Source organism: Monodelphis domestica, chromosome 1 (genome assembly GCF_027887165.1).
Source record: "Monodelphis domestica isolate mMonDom1 chromosome 1, mMonDom1.pri, whole genome shotgun sequence".
Lineage (NCBI taxonomy): Eukaryota > Metazoa > Chordata > Mammalia > Didelphimorphia > Didelphidae > Monodelphis > Monodelphis domestica.
The window spans coordinates 162,813,938-162,823,339 of NC_077227.1; the positions used below are offsets into that span (position 1 = coordinate 162,813,938).

At 37.3% G+C, this 9,402-nt stretch overlaps 1 long non-coding RNA gene across 1 annotated transcript; it reads right to left on the reverse strand.

Moving 5' to 3' along the window:
• Nucleotides 1-3,018: 3,018 nt before the first annotated feature.
• LOC107648871 (uncharacterized) lies at nucleotides 3,019-4,422 on the reverse strand. Its single transcript, XR_001626822.2, has 2 exons — nucleotides 3,899-4,422; nucleotides 3,019-3,361 (listed from the first exon to the last, which is right to left on the reverse strand). It is a non-coding gene; the product is annotated as an uncharacterized LOC107648871 (long non-coding RNA).
• Nucleotides 4,423-9,402: the final 4,980 nt, after the last annotated feature.

Below are 9,402 nucleotides of genomic sequence, written 5' to 3' on the forward strand. Positions count from 1 at the left end.
CTTTTCAGGGTATCTGTGAAATCAAAAGTATTTTCACGATAATAGTACTAACATGTTATTTGGCTATTAAAAATATTCTTCCTTTTCCTATCTACATATATCTGTGAGAAGTTGGATTTTCTTCTTGTGCTTCAACCAAAACATTGCAACATATTGAATGCAGAAGCAGCTAAGAGAACCCAGCTGTGTTCTATTAAGCCAGGCATTAAGGAGATTTGTGAAAATATGTAAAATAATGTCATTCTTCACAATTTTTTTGTTTTGGAAAATATAGTTATTGTTCCACAAAATATGTTAACATGAAGCGCATTTATTATTTTTGAGTGAATTAATAAATATAATTTCATCAGTTTTAATTTCTAAGATGGTGAATAGCTATAGCTATACCACATCAACAAAAGTTCTTTGATGTTCTCAATAATCTTTAAGAGTGTATTGGAGTTTTAAAAATCAGTCAGTGTTGATGATCAGTCTTAGAGTCTCAGAGTCTACTGGGAACACCCGTAGACCTCTAACTTGTTTACCTTGCCTACCAAATAAAGTCAGATTTTGCTCAGAAAAAAAAAAAAGTGTATAGGAGTCCTTAGACCAAAAAGGGTGAGATCCACTGTCCTAGACCATTTTAAAAAATCATGACTAGTTCTCTGGACAAGGTATCTACAAATATAGATGGACATAATCTCTCAAAGATCTTATATTTTAAGATAGGCATGCTACCCATGGGGCCACATTTGCATAGGAAAACCAATTAATAAACTAAAGCATAAGTGGCCCACATAGGATAAATAACTTTTCTGATTCCATTTATTTTCTTGTGTGTCTAACTAGATTATAAATTTCTTGATGCCAAGACCTAGGTCTCACACTTATGCGTTTACCTGAATGCCTAGCATAGGACCAGGTATGTGATAGATATTTATGGACAATCTCTTTATCTTTTATTTATTTTTTATTATAATATATGAATATATGTAAATAATATTATTTATCTGTCTATTAATTAATTAGTTAGTTTATTTATTTGTTTGTTTATTTATTTTTAAAAATCCTTACCTTCCATCTTAGAATCAAAACTGTGTATTTGTAAAAATTAAATTTGGTCTCTAGTAATAGAATATTATATTTTATGAGGTTTATTAAGGATCATTAGAAATCAAAGAATAAAGAAAATATAAAATAAGAAAACCTAGGGCTGATTAGCCCATTCAAAAATGTGAATCTTAAAAATTCTCAGACCCTACTTCATAAGATTTGGTTAAGATCATTCCCCATTTTAAACAATGAAGGTACTTGATCAGGAATGTGAGAACTCTAACATTACTCCACCCATACTTAAGCATACTTTAGGGGAAGATAAAGTTGTAAACTCTTTACTGAACAATGAAAAGTACTTAACTCATACTTATAGTGAGCTAAAAAACCTTAAGCTAAGTCTATTTTTAGATCTAATACAAAAAGGTCAAGCAACTTTCAAACTTGCAAGGGGCAAAGAGGTGTGAACTTACTCAGAAGTTTTAGTCTACTCAGGTGTGAATTACACAAAAGTTTAGTCTACTCAGGTGTGAATTAAGAATGGTCTGTCCTTTGGAAAGCAGACATTTTCTACTGTGATTGGTAGATGTGAGAACTTAGGGGAGGTGACATAGGAGAAAATTCTCTTTAAAAGGAGCTCAAAAGAGGTCTCCAGGAAGATTCAGCTTGCCAAAGCTGAATTAGAGAGAGGCAGCTTGCCAGAGCTGCCTTGAAGGGCTTAGGGGGCTGGCTGAAAATTCAGTTTGTCAAAGCTGAATTGGAGTTCGGACTAGTTGGAGTAAGCTGGGTCTCTCTGAACACTAGAATCTTGCTTGGGACAAATCTTGTGGTAAGTGGATTAAAGACTGACTGATCTCTCTTAGGGCTTCAGCTGAGGCTGGCCTAGGCTGGCCTGGGCTGGCCTACCCCTTTTCTCATTATTTCCTCTTACTCTCTCTCCCTTTCATTAATTCCTTAATTTGTATTAATTAAAATCTCCACAAAAACCCAGCTGACTTGGGTATATTTCATATTTGGGAATTTTTCCCTGGCAACCATTTTATATTTGATTTAACTCAAGACAATATCTTGAAACCATATTTCCACGGTCACAGTTTATGGCCTCCACTACTTTAATTATAACAAAAACCCCATGCTTAACTTACCCACTATGTCATTGCAATGGAAGAAAGCGAAGTAGGCATTGCTGCCAGTTAAATACTCCTTGTGATCTCGCCCAGGTGGAGACTCAGGTGAGATTGTAGGGAATTCTGGGAAGTACCAAGGACTTCTGGGGATTGAAGTCTAGGGCTCAAATCTCCATTTTACATATTGCTTCTGTAAAAATGGAGATTTGAACCCCGGACTCCAATCCCCAGAAGTCCTTGGCCACTTCCCAGAATGCTTTGTAATCTCACTGAGATCCTCACCTGAGCGAGATCAAAAAATTTCTATTTAAACTGGTTGTAAAGCCTACCAGCTCTCTTTTCCTGTTTCTGCTTCCAACCAGACGCATCTCTCATGATGTAGATGAGGTTGAATGGGCCTCTCGGCCCATCTAGGCACATGTTTTCTTACTTGTACTTAATTTAATTTTTTAAATTCTTAACCTTTAATAAACCTCTAAAAAGTGTAATACTTCTAGAGTAAAACTAATTTTTACCTGCCACAGTTTGTTCCCAAATTTTAATCTTAACACTTCCAAGGCAGAAGAGTGGTAAGGGCTAGGCAATGGGGGTTAAGTGACTTGCCCAGGGTCACACATTTGGGAAGTGTCTGAGGCCAAATTTGAATCTAGGACCTCCCATCTCTAGGCCTGGCTCTCAATCTATTGAGTCACCCAGCTGCCTCCTATCTCTTACTTTTAAAAAGACTTTTTCTCACACTGATACCTCCCCTTAGAAAACATAGGCACTTTAGCGGCAAGTTGAAATCAGAGAAGGCATCAAACTTGGAGTCCCCAGAACAGCAAAACTCAGGTTCTTCTCATGTAATAGGACACCATCCTAATGCCATCACAGCAACTATATTATGACAAAATGATAGACTGGCACGTTACCAAGGACTGATTTCCCCATTTGGCTGTCTACAGAAACCTAAACACAGCCTCACATTGCTTACTCTCCTGGAGCTGTCATTGACAGATCAACCTGGACTAGAACTGGAGTTTCCATGATGGGAAATGTCTGAGAGTGCATTTCTGGGTTGTCAGCACTGGGAAGAACATCAGCTAAAAGGAGCTTTTGCTAGGATGACAGGAAGCCATATGGAGGAGAAGTACATGTGACGGTGCCATAAAGCTATCTTGGAGGTCTTGTAGTCCAGGAGTTCTTAACCTAGAGTTCTTGAACTAAAAAAAAAAAATGAACTATATTTCAATGTTTTTGGTTTCTCTATCTATATTCCATATGTATACATATACACACACACCACATATATACATACATATGTCAGATACACATTGTTTTATATATATACAATGTATACATATGTATATATTACATATATATGCCATACCCACACACCCTTTAAAAGCATATTTCTCTGAGAAAGGGTCTATTGGCTTTATCAAAGTCCAAGGGATCTGTGATACAAAAAAAGAATGAAAAATTCCTGACCTAGTCCAACTCCCATAATTTTAAAGATTAGGAAACAGGTCCATAGAATTAAAATATGGTAATAGATGATATTTGTATTATGTCTTAAAGTGTATAAAGTGTCTTACCTAGTTCTACTCTCACAAAAATCTGGTGAGATGTTTTTCTTAGAGAATATTATTGCCACATGACAGATGGAAAAATCGAGGTTCAGATAGGAAACAGGACTTGCCTAAGGTCACAAAACTAAATAGCAGACCCAGGACTGGGACCCAGGTTCCCTGACTCACCCGGTGAAGACCATCTGATAAAACTGTGTGTTGGCCAAGTCAATCATAGTTATTCTCTCAGAGATACTAGTTTTTGTCCTTCATTGTCTAGAGGACCAAAATAACATCATTAGGTCGAGGTCAATGTACGGTGTGTTCAATTGTGACTCATCAGATGTGAGCTCAGAAGGCTCTATCACAAACTGGGCACAAATAGCCCATTTACAGAAAACACTGGCAGACAAAGTCTTCAGGATGGAATCTCAGAATGATAATTTATTAGAGCTGGAAGGGACTTTAGGGACTATCTAGTCTAGGTCATAGGAAATAAACAATGGAATGGTAGAATGGAGGAAAGCTAAGAAGATCAGGAAGAGGGCACCTAGGTGGCACAGTGGATAGAGAACCAAGCCTAGAGATGGGAGGTCTTGGGTTCAAATCTGATCTCAGGCACTGTCTAGCTGTGTGACCCAGGGCAAGTTACTTAACCCCAATTGCCTATCCCTTACTACCTTATTGCCTAGGAGCCAATATTTAGTACTGATTCTAAGACAGAAATTAAGGGTTAAAAAAAAATGGCACATGAGCAGCTGGTGGCTTACTTTGTCTGTCTTACTCTCATAAAAAAAGGTGGTGGGGAGGCAGAGGCCTGGAAGAGTCTGTAACCTCTGCTAAATATATATATATATATATATATTTTTTTTTTCCTATGCCCTGTCTCTATGCTGACTAATGCTGGTATGTGATGAGGTTTAATGGAAAGAGAACTAACTCTAGACTCAAGGAACCTAGGTTCAAATCATGAATGCCACCTTCTAATTGAGTGATCTTGGGCAAGTCACTCAACCTTCCTGGACCTCAGTATTTTTATCTATTAAAAAAAGGGATTGGATTAGACCACCTCTGATGTCTCTTCCAGCTCCAGATCCATGGTCCATGTGGTCTTGCCCCATGAAGATGAACTTGATAGCAGTGAAAGGAACTCAAACTTGCTCAAGGTCCTTTGAATTCTGATTTCATTTTGCTTTGAACTGAAAAACCAAATATGAGGTGCTGCCATCCCTGAAAAATGTTCCTTTTTAACCATTGCCCAAATGAAGGGTGTAAAACCATTCTGGACCTGAATTAGGAGAGATTGGCATATATGCCCATCATATAATTTTGTTGTTGTTGTTGCTCTTATTACATAGAAGGGCTGCCAGGAGAAGACTCTTGCAGGAACATACAAACTTCAACACTAAGATTTGATGCCATCATCAGTTGGATGAAATCGTGAATGTTTAATATTTGTCTGTTGATAGGATACTCCCCCCTTTCCCAGCACATACATCTCAGATTTCTCCTCCACATATATTAATCTTTGAGAGAGCTTGCTGATGATTATAGTTCAATATTTGAGGGTAGGGAGAGTATTTAAATTACCATAATGAAAGACTTTGAATGCCAAGGTCTAGTAAATCAATCCCTGGACTAGAAGTAAAAAGACCTGGGTAGATCAAATGAAAAGCTAAGAGCTCTATCTTCTCTCATCATTGGGTGACCGTGGGCAAGTTGCTTCCCCTGTCTAGGTCTCTGGTTTCTCATCAGTAATGCAAGGTGATTGGGCTAGATGATATCTAAGGTCTCTGCCAGCTTCAATATATACTGATTACCAGAATCCACAAGGATGAAATAATCAAGCTCCCCAATAATCCTTTCATCCCTTCAACCCTCCAGGTTAAGTTTATCACCTCTAATCTCATCACCATGCTGGCAACTCAAGCCTTGACTTGCACCACTCTTTTAGCATTTTCTCCAGCTCTGATTGAAGGCCTGGAGGGAGAAGGGCCAAACTCTTCTCAATGGCCACTCCACTTGGCATTTGCTGCTCTGCCTGGTTTCAACTCCATGGAACAGGATGGTCTCTGCTATTCCAATTCCCCACCAGTCCTTTCCTGCCTCCATTTTTGTGTTGTTTTCACCTATTAGATGACAAGCTCCTTGAGGGCAGGTAGTATCCTTCTTTATATTAATTGCATTCTCACTGTTTAAAACATTCTATGACATGTATGAGGCATTTAATAATTGTTTATTGAATTGGATTGGATCCAGAATTGCATGACAAAAAAAAAATAAACTCTCAAGTTGGCAAGCCCTATTTTAACATTTAAATTAACATCCAAACCAATTTTATTCTTATCTAATCAGAGCAGTTTGGGCATTCTTATACAAGGTTATCTAACTCCATTCTGGGCCAGCACCAGTCATCTTGACTTTTGTCTTGGCCCTGGACTTCTTTGACTGGGTGACTTTGTGAAGCTCTCTCTATCTCACTTAAATCCAATTTACTCTTGAGTCAAGAAATGACCCTTCTGAGGTCATTCTGTTGTCTGACCCTTTTTTAAAACAAAGGACATACAATAACAAGACCAGCAAAGATATGGGTACCACTGACTTTTTGAATAATGAAAAGCTGTCACCAGGAACACTATTTTACGTCCTGATTTGGGATAGAAACTACCCATTGCTTTTATGAGAACTCTCCCTTCCCCTCAGGTCTCTTTGTAGACTTAGGTTCTACAAGCAGTTGTTAGGTATCTAACATGTGCCTGTCCTAAAACCACAGAGTCAGAAACTACAAACAGTCCCTGCTCTCTGTAAACCTACATTCTACTAGAACTGCTAGTAGTAGTAGTAAGTAGTAAGTCCTTAACCTCTCTTTTAGAAGGTGAGAATCACATTTTATATTGAGTCTTCTGGAATCATGATGGATCGTTCTTTTGATCAACATTTTTAAGTCTTTCAAAGTATGTCTTTATAATGTTGTTATTGCATAAATTATTCTGGTTCTGCTCAGTTTGTTCATTATCAGTTCACATAAGTCTTCTCAGGTTTCTCTGAAATCTTTTCCCCTCTGAAATCCTTTCATCATTTCTTACAGCATATTAATGGAATTCCATTACATTCATATACTATGATTTATCTAGTTATTTTCTTGTCTGCTACATTTTTTGTGAGGCATAAAATAGGCTATCCTGTAGATGCACTTTGTAATTGTGAATGATTGTATGAGAGCTGGCGATCCCAAATAATCCCATCAATTAATTAATTAATGATGCCATTACTCACATTTTAGGAAAAGTATGCACCAGTTATACCTCAATTATATTTGGAAATTTTCCTGGAGTAGAACTTCAGGTAAAGATAACTAATCAAAATGAAAAAAATTCCCTCAGTAGATCAACTTCTGGAATTCAGCCTGGTTTGAGTGAGCTCAAAGTCTTTGGAGATCCTGAACTATAGGCTCTATTAGAATATTAGAAAAAAAAACAACAAAAAAACAAAACCCAAACTGGAAGACATGACTGCTGAACTGCTGTTGATAATTTTTTTTTAATCCTCTCCTTCCATTTTTGAATTGATACTGCTAAATATCAGTTCCAAGGCAAAAGAATAGTAGGGCTAGGAAATTGGGGCTAAATGACTTGTCCAGGGGCATACAATTAGGATGTGTCTGAGGTCAGATTTGAACTCAGGACTTCCCATATCCATGCTTGACTCTCTATTAAGCCATCTAGCTGCTCCTGTCAGTGGTTTTTAAAAGATCTTAGAAAATAAGAGAAGTACCACAAGCTAGAAAAAATTCAATATCCCACTCTTCTAGAAAGGCAAAGGAGGATGGGGTCTGCCAACACTAAGCTAATTTAGCTTGACTTCTTTTTCTTGCAAAATTCTAGAACACTTTATTATGGAACAGTTTATGAGCTCTTAGAAAGGGTATCATCAATCACTCAAAACTAGCATCGTTTTAGCAAAAGCAATACCTGTTAGACCAACCTGATTTCCTATTTTGATTCAGTAATGAGCCTGGAAGATAAAGGGTTTATTGTAGAAGAAGAACACTTATATTTCAGAAAAGTATTAAAAATATTATTCTGAACACCAAATAGAACAAGCACGTCTGTAGAAAGATTGTATATGAAATTGTGAATCTCAGTATTGGCAAAGCATTTGGTAGATTCTCTCTTGCTATTCTTGTGAATAAGCTAGAGAGACAGCAAGCTTTTACTTAGTGCCTATGATGTACAGGTACTGTGCCAAGTACCTAAATTAATTTACTGATATTTTATTTTCCCAATTACATGTAATAATAATTTTCAACATACATTTCCCAAAATTATAAGATCCAGACCATCTCCCTCACTCCTTTCCTTTCCCCCACTCGGAGATGGTAAGCAATTTGATCTGGGCCATATATGTATTATATTATCATTATCCTAAGTCTTAAAAAGAAAGGTTAAAAACAATGATGATGATACTAACAACAACAACAAAAAACAACAACCAATAATTCTTCCCTTTAAGAAGCTTACATCCTAATGGGGTAGAAAACATGTAAATGATTAAGAGTATAAAAGGTATACAGGATAAATGAAAGGGAACGCAAAAGGGAAAGGTAGATTTTGTCTAAATTGTAGTATAGTTAAATGGAATTGGAATTGGTTGAATAGCCAGCCAGACCCAAGTAGTAGTCATTAATTAGTCATCAGTGTCAACTTAAAAGGAGGGCTTTTGTGGAGTGTCTCAGGCATCTATCTGTCCTTGACCCTGTGCTGTTCAAGATGTTTTTTTCAATGACTTGGATGAAGACATAGATGTCATACCTGTCAAATTTTAGAAGACAAGAAGCTGAGAAGGATATCACATATGCTGGATGACAGGATCTGAATCCAAAGATAATCTCGGCGGGCAAGGACGACAGGCTGAATTGAAGGAGATGAAATTTAAGGTGGTCAAAACTTCACATTTAACATGTAAAAAAAAAATCATCTTCATAAGTATGAGATGGGGAGAAATTCCCATGAAAAAAGCCCTGGGTGTTTTAATGGATGAAAAAGTCTATGAGTCAACAGTGTGAAGTGGTAGCCCAAACTATTTCTCTTTTAAATGGCATCACTCCCTTCCCTACTGTAAATCTTCCCAAACATACAAAGACATCCTTATAGAGCTCAGAACTAAGTTTAGTTCTAGGCACCACATTTAAGTTGGAGGACATATATTATAGAGATACCGAAAATGAGTTCTAGAGAAGAGAAATAACTTGTCCTGGTCAATGACACATCTGGTTGAGGGCAGAACCAGGCCTTCAATTTTCCAAATTCTCTGCCTTGTCCATGTAATCTTGTTCTCTTCGAATGCCCTGAGCACCATCTACTATTGATACAAAGGGGTGTAGATAGTGGTGTTTTGAACCCAGTTTGAACCTGCTTGTGATTTTCAGTGGGAGTATTTATAATTGCCACAAATCAGGGCTTAAATGTTTTGTTAATTGTATAGATTTTAGAAAGTGATGGAGAACATGCTAATTGTACAGATTAAATTTAAAGTGTGTCTAGCATACATTTCATTCCTCCTCTCCCATCAGAGGGGAATTAAATTTTTACCAGTACAATCCTGGTCCCAGGGCATGTATTAGCAGACACAGACAGAAGCTGGTATTGAGGCCTGGGGTTCACTTCCTAGATAAATTGTTTGGTGGCACCCAG